The sequence below is a fragment of the Lepidochelys kempii genome, chromosome 1 (genome assembly GCF_965140285.1).
Source record: "Lepidochelys kempii isolate rLepKem1 chromosome 1, rLepKem1.hap1, whole genome shotgun sequence".
NCBI classification, from domain to species: Eukaryota; Metazoa; Chordata; order Testudines; family Cheloniidae; genus Lepidochelys; species Lepidochelys kempii.
In genome coordinates this window covers 270,201,258-270,215,061 of record NC_136380.1, presented here as the reverse complement: position 1 = coordinate 270,215,061, position 13,804 = coordinate 270,201,258, and the positions used below count along the sequence as shown (strand labels likewise).

At 46.3% G+C, this 13,804-nt stretch overlaps 1 protein-coding gene across 1 annotated transcript in view; it reads right to left on the bottom strand.

Annotated features, from left to right (window-relative positions):
* TMCC3 (transmembrane and coiled-coil domain family 3) overlaps positions 1-13,804 on the bottom strand; it is a 234,800-nt gene that overhangs the window by 193,039 nt on the left and 27,957 nt on the right. The window lies entirely within an intron of this gene.

Below are 13,804 nucleotides of genomic sequence, written 5' to 3'. Positions count from 1 at the left end.
GAAAACCTGACTTGCAGCCTATAGGTGTCTCTTGCGGCCAAGGATTTAAAAAACATTTAGCCAGGTGTCTATGGTGGAGTTCACCGCAGTAACTGTATTTAAGCGAATACTGATGGTGGATTTTTTTGGCGTGAGGTTACAGGAGAGGTCCAACAAACTAATGAACTTTACTGTCATCTAGAACAACTAGAGCTGTTGCTCAAGACAGAGTGGATAGAAGCAAACCTGAGAAACTAGCTGAACTGGCCATTCCTGTCAGCACTGGGAGAGCCGCTGTCTAGATTGATATATGTCCAAAAGGAGATCTGGAGATCAAAGGGACCAGTCCACCGAACGGAGACAGAGCTCATATAATTGTTCCTGTTTATTTTCACCCAAACTGGCACTAAACTGATTTAACTCCCACTGACAGAGCCACATTGGTTGTGAACCAGAGTGACTTCTATTGATTTAAAATCAGAGAGCCAGATTAGAGAAAGTTTGCATGTGTATGTGACAATGATTCACCACTTTAGCTGACACACTGGGGACTGAACCCAGGAACTCCAGAGCTAAAAGCATAAACAGCAACAGTTTGAGCTAAAGAGCAAAGCCTCTGCAGCTAGTGACTGTACCAACTCATATCCTCTCTGGATCAGCACAGAGGCAGAGCTGTAACACATCCACCAGTGGGTTATATGGACACACAAGTTCTCGCTGATATAACGAAAGCTATACCACTGTGACCTCTCGGCGTAGAACAGGCTTCTTTTGTGTGTTTACATTTGACTTGGTCCCAAAATTAATTGGCAGAGCAGTAAGTGATTCGAACAAGAAGGGTTTACTTGTAATAAGCAGAAAAGGATTCCATCTTGGAGTTTTAATCTCTAATCCTTTGCAAATGTTTGAGGATTTAACATCAAACTATGCCTTGTTCAGAGTATGCTAAAGCCATTACCAAATCTAGCATTTCAGTCGTCTAAGAGCCAGCCACTCAGCATAACAAGGGCACTAACCTCTTCAAATATATCTGCTTGAAAATCATGCTGTCAATTTTCCCTAATCTTTGTTCCCAACTATAGTTAACTGAAGAGGGGCTGCTGCAGTGAGAAGCAGCTGGACCTATCACAAGTTCTTAGGATTCTTTTTCCCGTTGGGTTCTAGTAAAGTGGATTGGACAACAGCCCACATGCTAAATGTTATAAATAGACTCAAATCAAATACAGAATCACCCTGATTTTCCGAACCTTGGTGTCATCTGAAACAGGGTCAGGATCCCCAATGCTCATTCATTACACTGAATATTCCCTCAGTTTTTTGAAACCTTGATTATCCAAGTTTATTCATTGTCCCCCAGGACATATGATAATTGAGGTTTATACGGTATATGCAAAATACAGTTTGTACTATATTAAACTGATCCAATTTGATTTTTTTCCCCATGCAGTAATGAATCAACTATGTATGGTTACCACTGCCTTCTAGTCAACAGAATCAGAATGCCTAAACTGTGGTCATAAACCCTATTCTGCAGGAACTAACAGAGTCTACTTAAAATCACATGCAGCATAGTGATAGCCATTACAATTTAAGTAGCCACATATTTGTAACTGTATTAAAGCTGCTCACAATGAAGATCTGGGAGACAGTTGCGGATAAGAGATTAGGAAAAGAAGTAAAGGTCAGTGACAATCAGTTTGGATTCGTGCCAGGAAAGGCAACAATGGATGCTCTCTTTGCATTAAGATTGTTGCACAAGCAACCTAGAGAAAAGCAGAAAACTCTGCACATGGTATTCGTTGATCATGAGAGGGTTTATGAACACATTCTGAAATAAGTCATCTGGTGGTTGAGAATGAAACAAATATCTGGAGACTATATGAGACTCATCCAGGACATGTATGAGGGTACTGTTACCACAGTCAGAAGACCATGTGGAGAAACTGAACAGTTTCTAGTAAGAGTCACAGTACATCAAAACTTGGCACTAAGCCTCTTTTTGTTCATGTTGGCGCTTGATGCACTGACAGAAAATATTCAGAGAGTGGCATGCTGGTGTATGCTTTTTGCAGATGATGTAGTGCTCATGCGGGGGATCACAGAGAAAGCAAAAGAAGATTTAGAGAGATGAACATTGTGACAGGTCCCCCCTGGTGTGCCACCTGGAACTGGGGTACCACTGAACCCCCTGACCCACCAGCCTGGGCTTTCTCTCACACTGTACTGCTGTGACAAGCTGAAAACCCTCCAGCCTGCACTTTCACCAGCATTCATACAGGTAGGGACACACCCAGCTGTAGTTACACACAGGCTCTCTGACCACCAGCTTTCCAACCTGGGACCCCAGAGCAGTACCGTCCTGCCCTGGTCAAATCTGGCCAGTGTATGGGTTTAATACCTGGTCTGCCTCTCCCCCAGTGTGAAGAGGGCAATGCACACTTGTGGTGACCAAGCAGAGATTTTTCCCAAGCACTCCAGTCAAAGCTCACTGGTTTAGATTAAAACAAAAACAAGTTTATTAACTATACAAGATAGATTTTAAGTGATAAGGGATAGCAAACAGATCAAAGCAAATTACCTAGCAAATAAACCAAAAAAAGCAAACTAAGCTTAATATATTTGATAGATTGGATGTGAATTAGCAGATTCCCACCCTAAGAGATTATACAAACAGGCTGCAGATTCTTAAGGGGCAAGCTGCACTTACTTTACAGTTTGGAATCCCCAAGCGTTTCACACACAGGCTAGAAATCCCGTTAGCCTGGGTCCAGCACTTCCTCCAGTTCAGTCTTTGTTCCTCAGGTATTTCCAGGAGTCTTCTTGGGGGGCAGAAGGGGTGTGTGTGGGGGGAGGGGGTGTGTGTGAAGAACCATGGATGATATCACTCCCTGCCTTATATAGCTTTTGCATATGGTGAGAACCCTTTGTTCAAAAGCTTGGTTCCCAGACCAGTGTGTGGAAAAATACTGACATCCCAAAATGGAGTCCAGCATCACGGAGTCTCATCACATGTCCTTGCATTTTCACAGCAGCCATTACTCGGAGGCTGTCTGTAGTGTTCTCAGGAAGACCACCCAGGTGGGAGATAATGAAAGAAATGGCATGAAAAGCAGAAAGAATACAATGGAGGACATGGTCTGTAGATTTGATGATACCCTTCAGGAAGGTGACAAGTCCGTAAATCTGGGAGGCCAGCCACTACCAAAGGTGCAGCAGTTCAAGTATCTAGGTTTGATAATACAGAAAAATTGTGAACTTAATGGTGAACTTATAAGCAAAACAGGAAAGGCATAGCCTATACCAAGGGTGGGCAAACTATGGCCCACGGGCCGGATCCGGCCTATCAGGGCTTTGGATCCAGCCACAGGGGGCGGGGGGGGAGCAGAGGGCTCCATGCGCTGCCCTCGCCTGCAGGCACCACCCTCCACAGCTCCCATTGGCCGTGGTTCTCCATTCCCGGCCCATGGGAGCTTCGGGAGAGGTACGCGCAGGCGAGGTCAGCGCATGGAGCCCTCTGCCCTCCCTCTCCCAGGGGCCGCAGGGACGTGGTGCTGGCTGCTTCCGGGAGCAGCATGGGGCCAGGGCAGGCAGGGATCCTGTCTTAGTCCCACTGCCATCCTGGAGCTGCTTCAGGTAAACAGCACTGGGCTGGGCCCCGCACCCCTCATGCACCCTGCACCCCAACCCCCTGCCCTGAGCCCCCTTGTGCACCCCGCACCACTCCTGCACCCCAACCCCTTGCTCTGAGCCCCTTCCTGCACACCACACCCCCTCACACTCTCTTTCTCACACTCCAACCCCTGCCCCGGCCCTACATTCGTGGCCCTGTATGCAATTTCCCCACCCAGGTGTGGCCCTCAGGCCAAAAAGTTTGCCCACCCCTGGACTAAACAGAGAGAAGTGAGCAGTAAAATCTAAAACTGAACAGTAAAATCTATAAGATGGAAATTAGGCCTGCACTTTTGTATGGTTCTGAATGCTGGGCACTGAGTAACAGACAGGATCAGTCCTCGAATACAACAAATGAAAAAGTTTAGATGGATGCTTAGAGTTACAAGAATGGACCATGTTTGGAATGAACTAGTTAGGGAAAGTGTGAAGGTGGTACCAATTATAGAAAATTGGAGGGAATCCAGGCTTAGATGGTTTGGGCTTGTGAAAAGAAGATCAAAAGGATATATAAGAAACAAAGTGTTAAACTTGAAAGTTGTGGGTAAGAGAAGGGTTGGAAGACCCAAAACTAGATGGACAGATGTCATAGAAAAGGATTTGATTAGCTGCAAAGTGTCCAAGGAACTGCTTCAAGACAGACTGCAATGGAGAACAACTCAAAGACCCAACTCCATAGAGATGGGACCAAGGCTAGAATAAGACTAAAGCTACTCAGATAATAGACTGGGTGAACGTCTAGTAACACTAGCCCTATAACACACATTGAGAAGTTGGTTTTTGTTTGTTTGTTTTTTAGGAGGGGGCTATGTGGGCAGTACAAGCCTAACCCAAACTCTAGTTAGAGCTGTTAAAAGGCTTTGGAGATATAACCTGGTGTGAAAGACCCAGCCAATCTACAGAGCACCACAACAATGGCACAGAACAGAAATTCTGAGACACATTAGCCTGCATGAGAGTCAAAGTGCAAAAATTTGTGAAGGTGCACGGAGAGCCACTTGGGAAGCCCTCATGAATGAAGTGGGATTTAAAGAAAGAAAGGAGCGGGAAAGTATCACACCACGCCACGTCTACACTTACAAGCTTACAGCGGCACAGCTGTACTGATACAGCTGTGCCGCTGTAGGAGCGCTCGTGCAGCCATGTTATGCCGACGGGACAGAGCTCTCCCGTCGGCATAATAAAACCAGCTCCACAAGTGGCAATAGCCGTGTCGGCGGGAGAACATCTCCCGCCAACATAGCACTGTGCACACGAGTTTGTGCGTTTCTTTCACATCCCTGAGTGACAAAAGTTTTGCCAACGTAAGTGCTACTGTAACCATGGCTCAGTAGCACACAGATTGAAAGGTTGTTCCAAGTCAAAGGGACGGCACGAAAGATAGTGCGAAGCAAAGAGTTGGAGAAGAAGACAAAGGCAGCAACTGAGATAGATTTGGGAGGAACTAAAGGAGCAAGGGAGAGGAGAACAAGTAAATCGACCAGGCAGAGTTGTACAGAGCCTTCCAGAAGAAGGACAAGGAGCTCAAGTTTGAGCTCAAAAATGGAGAGGAAGGCACCCATCCAAATCTAAGAGCAGGGCAATCTGAGCCGAAGTGGCTGGAGATAATCTTCAGAGCATCATTCTGGATAGACTTTAAGGACCAGACGCAAGAGGACTGAGAGGTAAGAGATTGCAATGATCAAAGCTAAAGATCATCACCGAATGATTTATGCAGTAGGGAGGAGGAAGAAGAAAGTACTTATTTACACTCAGAGCTTCTGAAAATTAGCTACTGTGGGCAACCGAGTTTATTATTATCCTCCCTGGCATATCTTCACATTTTTCCCTTGGTAGGTAACCCTTTCAAGGCCAAGACTTAGAAACAGGGCCAGCTGAGACAGACTGTGAAACCTGAAGTCTTTAGAGGGCCCCCAGTTGTGATGCGGATTGAACACAGTGGAGATAAAAATGGTGTGTGATATGCCATTTAGATGGTCCTAGTCTCATGGTTCAACAGGTACCTCAGGACTCAGCATTCAGAAACCATAAACCTGATCAGAAAATAAAGCTGATTGTTCTGAGTCCTATTTGTGCCCTAAATCCATGTATTTGTCTTGCAAGAATCAAAGATTTCATTCTTACTTAATCTCTGGCTACTATATATGATTCAAGATTTAACAACCATTGATCAGAAAACACAGTTTGTTCCAGTGTATATGATCCAGAAAAAAACACATTTGGATAAGTCACGCTTGTCTCATCTTTGGTTAAATGAAACAATATGCTCACAATAAAATGGATTTAACAGACAGATAGAATTAAGGGTTTCAGAGGAACAGCCACGTTAGTCTGTATTCGCAAAAAGGAGTACTTCTGGCACTTAGTCTCTAAGGTGCCACAAGTACTTGTTTTCTTTCAGATAGGATTAAATATTTGATAATATTTAATTAAATATTAAATTGAATCCAATTATCCAGTTTCCACCACTTAGTGGGTATCAGAACTTTTCCAAACCACTTGCAGACCTGCACTGTCTTTCTTAGATACAGGAGTTTAAAAGCAAAAGGAAAGATGGCTTCACCTAAATTAATACTTGTTGCTCTCTTTAGGGGACTATCCTATAAAATGCTGAGTTGAGAGTGCTCAGTTTGAACCAAGCTCAGCACACTGCAGAATTGGGCCTTTTCAAAGGAGACAAAGCTTGTGATATACAGGTCAGAATAGATGACCTAATGGTCCCTTCTGGCCTTAAATTCTATGAATCTGGGAAATACGTTGTTATGCTTAATCTGAGAGAGTAGCTTGACCGCTGTTCCACATGGAGTAGTTAAAGTATTCTAAGGATGCACTGGTGTCATAGGCCCTGATTCAGGAAGACATCCCTAATAAGGAAAGCACATACTTACTTGCTTTTCTAAATCAGGGCCATAGAAAGGCAGGGTCTGGTTGTCTCAAAAAGAAACTAAGGCCTGGTCTACACTACGAGTTTATGTCGGATTTAGCAGCGTTAAATCCGAATTAACCCTGCACCCATCCACACAACAAAGCCATTTTTTCGACATAAAGGGCTCTTAAAACCGATTTCTCTACTCCTTCCCAACGAGGAGATTAGCGCTGAAATTGACATCGCCGTTTTGAATTAGGGTTAGTGTGGATGCAATTCAAAGGTATTGGCCTCCGGGAGCTATCCCACAGTGCATCATTGTGACTACTCTGGACAGCACTCTGAACTCGGATGCACTGGCCAGGTGTACAGGAAAAGCCCTGGGAACTTCTGAATCTCATTTCCTATTTGGCCAGGCGAGCTCATCAGCACAGGTGACCATGCAGAGCTCATCAGCACAGGTGACCATGCAGTCCCAGAATCGAAAAAGAGCTCCAGCATGGACCAAACAGGAGGTACTGGATGTGATCGCTCTATGGGGAGAGGAATCTGTGCTATCAGAACTACCTTCCAAAAGATGAAATGCGAAAACATTTCAAAAAATCTCAGAGGCCATGAGGGACAGAGGCTACCTCAGGGACACATCACAGCGCCAAGTGAAACTTAAGGAGCTCAGACAAGTGTACCAGAAAACCAAAGAATCAAACGGACGCTCCGGGACAGAGCCCCAGACATGCCGCTTCTATGCTGAGCTGCATGCAATTCTAGGGGGGGCCGCCACCACTACCCCACCCCTGTCCGTGGACTCCAATGATGGGGTACTCTCCTCCATGGCTGAGGATTTTGCAGATGGGGAAGATGAGGAGGAGGACGACGAGCTTGGGGAGCACACCGTTCTCCCCGACAGCCAGGATCTTTTTATCACCCTGACTCAAATACCCTCCCAACCCAACAAAGCCAGAGAAGGGACCTCTGGTGAGTGTACCTTTTTAAATATAATACATGTTATAAAACCAAGTGTTTTTTTAATGATTAAGTAGCCCTGAGGACTTGGGATTCATTCGTGGCCAGTACTGCTGGAAAAGTCTGTTAACGTGTCTGGGGATGGAGTGGAAATCCTCCAGGGACATTTCCATGAAGCTCTCCTGGAGGTACTCTAAAAGCCTTTGCAGAAGGTTTCTGGGGAGAGCAGCCTTATTCCGTCCTCCATGGCAGGATGCTTTACCACGCCATGCTAGTAGCAAGTAATCTGGTATCATTGCATGACAAAGCCTGACAGCGTATGGTCCTGGTCTTTGCTGGCATTCAAGCAATATCCGTTCTTTATCTCTCTGTGTTATCCTCAGGAGAGTGACATCGTTCATGGTAACCTGGTTGAAATAGGGGAATTTGATTAAGGGGACATTCAGAGGTGCCCGTTCCTACTGGGCCATTTGCCTGTGGCTGAAAAGAAATCCTCCCCACAGTTAGCCATGTGGGAGGTGGGGGAGGGCATTGGCACTGAGCTGTTCGCGTTTGGCGAGCAGGGATCTTCCCTGATACCAGCCAGGCAGTGGGGGGAGGGCAAAAGCGATCATCCCAGAGAATTGGATGGGGGGAGGGTGTTAGTTTGGTTTCTGCTGCTGCACGTTAACAGGAAAACTGCAGCACTAAATGGCCAACTCAACGGGCTTTGCTTGGTATGGGAAAGGAGGGGGCTGCTGTTATGAAGGTTGCAGAAGCCAAAAACCTATGGCTTCCCATGGCCGCCTGCAAGCTGAATTCTGTTGCCCGGCCCTGCATGTGTGATCTCGAACACCAAAGCCACAGGCACTCAATAGAAGATGCAAAACGCGACCTTGTACCAAAATCACATGTGCCATGTAATGTGAATAGCGTTGTTCACTGTGAAAGATATAGCCATTGTTCTGTAAAATGTATTTTTTTAAATACTTCACTCCCTTCTTTTCCTCCAGCAGCTGCAAATGTTTCAAGCCTCCCTTCTCCGTTCCAAAGGCTATCTCAGATAAGGCGGCGAAAAAAAAGCACACGCGATGATGTTCTCTGAGCTCATGCAATCGTCCGGCACTGACAGAGCTGTGTGGAGGGACACAATACCAGAGTACAGGACAGTGGCCGATGAACGTGAGGAGAGGTGGCGGCAGGAAGATCAGAGGCAGCATGAGGCAATGCTGGGGCTACTGCGGGATCAAACTGACATGCTCTGGCGTCTGGTGAAGGTTCATGAACGGCAGCAGGATCACAGACTGCCGCTGCAGCCTCTGCTTAACCGCCCTCCATCCTCCCCAAGTTCCATAGCTTCCTCACCCAGATGCCCAAGAACGTGGGGTGGGAGGCTCCGGGCACCCAACCACTCCACCCCAGTGGACAGCCCAAGCAACAGAAGGCTGGCATTCAACAAGTTTTAAAGTGGCCTTTTCCTTCCCTCCTACTCTCCTCCCATAACTCACAAGGTAGCCTGGGTGGGGTATCTCCCTATTTTTATAATCAATTAATAAAGAATACATATTTTTTAAACGATAGTGACTTTATTTCCTTTGCAAGCAAGCTGTGATAGAAGGCGGGAGGGCAGGTGGCTTACAGGGAATTTAGAGGCAACCAAGTGGGCGGGTTTTCATCAAGGAGAAACAAACAGAAGTGTCACACAGTACCCTGGCCAGTCATGAAACTGGTTTTCAAAGCTTCTCTGATGCGCACCGCTTCCTGCTGTGCTCTTCTAACCGCCCTGGTGCCTGGCTGCGCATATTCAGTGGCCAGGCGATTTGCATCAACCTCCCACCCCGCCATAAACTTCTCCCCCTTACTCTCACAAAGATTGTGGAGCACACAGCAAGCAGCAATAACAATGGGAGTATTGGTTTTGCTGAGGTCTGAGCGAGTCAGTAAACTGCGCCAGCAACCCTTTAAACGTCCAAATGCACACTATACCACCATTCTGCACTTCCTCAGCCTATAGTTGAACAGCTCCTTACTACTGTCCAGGGTGCCTGTGTACGGCTTCATGAGCCAGGGCATTAAGGGGTAGGCTGGGTCCCCAAGGATAACTATAGGCATTTCAACATCCACAATGGTTATTTTCTGGTCTGGGAAGTAAATCCCTTCCTGTAGCCGTTTAAACAGACCAGAGTTCCTGAAGACGCGAGCGTTGTGAACCTTTCCCAGCCATCCCACGTTGATGTTGGTGAAACATCCCTTGTGATCCACCAATGCTTGCAGCACCATTGAAAAGTACCCCTTGAGGTTTATGTACTGGCTGCCCTGGTGGTCCAGTCCCAAGATAGGGATATGCGTTCCGTCTATAGCCCCACCACAGTTAGGGAATCCCATTGCAGCAAAGCCATTTAGTATGACCTGCACATTTCCCAGAGTCACTACCTTTGATAGCAGCAGCTCAATGATTGCGTTGGCTACTTGCATCACAGCCACCCCCACAGTAGATTACCGACTGACCGGTAGCTGTCTGGCATTGCAAGCTTCCACAGGGCTATTGCCACTTGCTTGTGAACTGTGAGGGCTGCTCTCATCTTGGTATTCTTGTGCCTCAGGGCAGGGAAAAGCAAGTCACAAAGTTCCATGAAAGTGCCCTTACGCATGCGAAAGTTTCACAGCCACTGGGATTCGTCCCAGACCTGCAACACTATGCGGTCCCACCAGTCTGTGCTTGTTTCCGGGGCCCAGAATTGGCATTCCACGGCTTGAACCTACCCCATTAACACCATGATCTCCAAATTGCGGGGGAACGCGGTTTTAGAGAAAAGTGTGTTCATGTCCTCATCACCACGCTGCTGTCTCCTCCTCGCCTGGATTTTCAGGTGCTGGTTCTGCATACACTGCACAATAATGCGCAAGGTGTCTACAATGGTCATAACTGCTGCGGTGAGCTGAACGGGCTCCATGCCTGCTGAGCTATGGTGTCTGCTCCTGCTTGGGCAATCCAGGGAAAAGGGCACGAAACGATTGTTTGCAGTTGCTCTGGCAGAGGGAGGGATGACTGACAACATGGCTTACAGGGTTGGCGTACAGGGAATTAAAATCAACAAGGGGGGTGGCTTTGCGAGAAACAGAGTGGCCGCCTCAAGGATAGAACTCAAAACTGGGTTTAGCAGGCCGTTGATTTCACGGAGGGAGAGAGGAGAAAATGAATACAAAACGAATCTGGTCTATTTCTTGTTTTGATCCACTTCATCTGTCTTTATATATCTTGCTGGCAGCAGACGGTGCAGTACGACCGCTAGCCATCGTTATCTCCTCAGTGCTCGGCAGAAGACGGTGCAGTATGACTGCTGGCCATCGTCTTCTGCTGGCTGCTGATTAAAAGACAGTGCACTGCCGGTAGGACTGAATCACCATGAGACGAAACTTAAAAGGGTAATGACCTGGCTGAGTCACTCCCATGTTTGCCCAGGCGCCCCTGACCTCATCGAGGTTGGTTAAAAGAGCACCCTGGACTACGTCGACGACGTCTACCAGTCATACTGCACTGTCTGCTGCCAAAAGGCAATAAACTGCTGCTGTGTAGCAATGCAGTACCATGTCTGCCAGCACCCAAGAGACATACGGTGACGGTTAGCTGAGCGGGCTCCATGCTTGCCCTGGTATGGCATCTGCACGGGTAACCCAGGAAAAAAGGCGCAAAAGGATTGTCTGCCGTTGCTTTCACAGAGGGAGGGAGGCCTGACGATATGTACCCAGAACCACCCGCGACAATGTTTTAGCCCCATCAGGCATTGGGATTTCTACCCAGAATTCCAATGGGCGACGGAGATGCAGGAACTGTGGGATAGCTACCCACAGTGCAACGCCCCGGAAGTCGACGGTTGCCTCGGTACTGTGGACACACTCCGCCGACTACATGCACTTAGAGCGTTTGTGTGGGGACACACACGATCGACTGTATAAAAACGCTTTCTACAAAACTGACTTCTATAAATTCCACCTAATTTCGTAGTGTAGACAAGGCCTAAGATTCAAGAACTACTAGTACTGACACGGATTCCCTCTGTGACTTTAGGCAAATCACTTAACCCCACTTCCTCTGCCTTCCCATCTGTAAAATACTCTGCTCCACAGCAGTATTATGAGGATTAACTAGCTAATGCTCGTAAAGCAATTTGAAGATGAAAAGCACTGTAGCATATACGTGCTACGGTGGGATTTTTTCAGTGAGTGTCACATCACGACAAGCCTTTTTAATGCATACTTAGCAAGAAGCACAGCTTAAAAAATGACAGTTCTAAAATTGTTAAACTAAGAGCAACACTACAGGACAACAGTCAAGGCAGATCAGTATTTAGACCTATCAGCCTGGCCACCAAGTGATATCTTCAGGGAACAAAGTGAGCTGTAGATGTCTTGTAAGCAGCTAAACTGGAGGTCAGGTTTCTATCTTCAAAATGCCAAAGGAGGCAGAAACTGTTATCAGTGCCAAGAAAGCTAAGTTTCAGAGTAGCAGCTGTGTTAGTCTCTTTTCGCAAAAAGAAAAGGAGGACTTGTGGCACCTTAGAGACTAACCAATTTAGTTGAGCATAAGCTTTTGTGAGCTACAGCTCACTTCATCGGATGCATTCAGTGGAAAATACAGTGGGAAGATTTATATACACAGAGAACATGAAACAATGGGTGTTACCATACACACTGTAACCAGAGTGATCACTTAAGGTGAGCTATTACCAGCAGGAGAGCGGGCGGGGGCTGGCGGGGGGAGGAAGGGGGGACCTTTTGTAGTGATAATCAAGGTGGGCCATTTCCAGCAGTTGACAAGAACGTCTGAGGAACTGGGGGGGGGGTAAACATGGGGAAACAGTTTTACTTTGTGTAATGACCCATCCACTTCCAGTCTTTATTCAAGCCTAAGTATCCAGTTTGCAAATTAATTCCAATTCAGCAGTCTCTCATTAGAGTCTGTTTTTGAAGTCTTTTTGTTGAAGAATTGCCACTTTTAGGTCTGTAATCGAGTGACCAGAGAGATTGAAGTATTCTCCGACTGGTTTTTGAATGTTATAATTCTTGACGTCTGATTTGTGTCCATTTATTCTTTTACGGAGAGACTGTCCAGTTTGACCAATGTACATGGCAGAGGGGCATTGCTGGCACATGATGGCATATATCACATTGGTAGATGTGCAGGTGAACGAGCCTCTGATAGTGTGGCTGATGTGATTAGGCCTTATGATGGTGTCCCCTGAATAGATATGTGGACACAGATGGCAACAGACTTTGTTGCAAAGATAGGTTTCTGGGTTAGTGGTTCTGTTGTGTGGTTGCTGGTGAGTATTTGCTTCAACCTGTTCCTCAGACGTTCTTGTCCACTGCTGGAAATGGCCCTCCTTGATTATCACTACAAAAGGTTCCCCCCACACCCCACCCCGCTCTCCTGCTGGTAATAGCTCACCTTAAGTGATCACTCTGGTTACAGTGTGTGTGGTAACACCCATTTTTTCATGTTCTCTATGTATATAAATCTCCCCACTGTATTTTCCACTGAATGCATTTGATGAAGTGAGCTGTAGGTCACGACAGCTTATGCTCAAATAAATTTGTTAGTCTCCAAGGTGCCACGAGTACTCCTGTTCTTTTTGCGGATATCCCTAGGAAGTTACAGCTCCTGTAGAAGCCAGTATCTCTTCTCTCTGTATTTTGTTTAGTAAGCTGACTGTACATAACAATGGTTGCTATTATAAGGCCTGAGTTATTCTTCTACCTGTAATTCATCTCTGCCTTTGAGAAAAAATTATCAGATCATCTCTCTTATTTAAGATAAGTACCCACTCTACAATGCCACTGCAATGTTGCCTGGTTGGTTGCTATGGTCATTCGTGTTTTAGATTGTTGACTTCTTATTAGAGCAGTTAAAATACCAGTGACACCATACATATTACACAGAAAAAACTGTTCAGGAGAGCCCTAGGTGGATACAAAATTTGTATCTGCATCCAATCCATGATCTGCAAACATGCTCTGCAGATATCTGCAGACTTGCAGGCTCTAGTGTTCAGATTCCCCACAGGTCTTAAGCTCCCTGGCCTACTGTTTAATCAAAGGTAGTAAAGCACCTCTATTTACCATGCAGTTTTAATGTATTGCTACTCTTGTCTCATTGTGAAACCATTATTATATTTGCCAGATTACACCTACCCATTTGACTGAGCGCTCTTCAGGACGGAGACAATGTCTTCCTATGTGTCTGTACAGTGACAAGCACAATGAGACCCAAGTCACAACGGGGGCCTCTGGGCGTTAGCGCAGTTCCGATAATAATGACTGTGCTTTTTCAGTAAATGGTGCTTATGC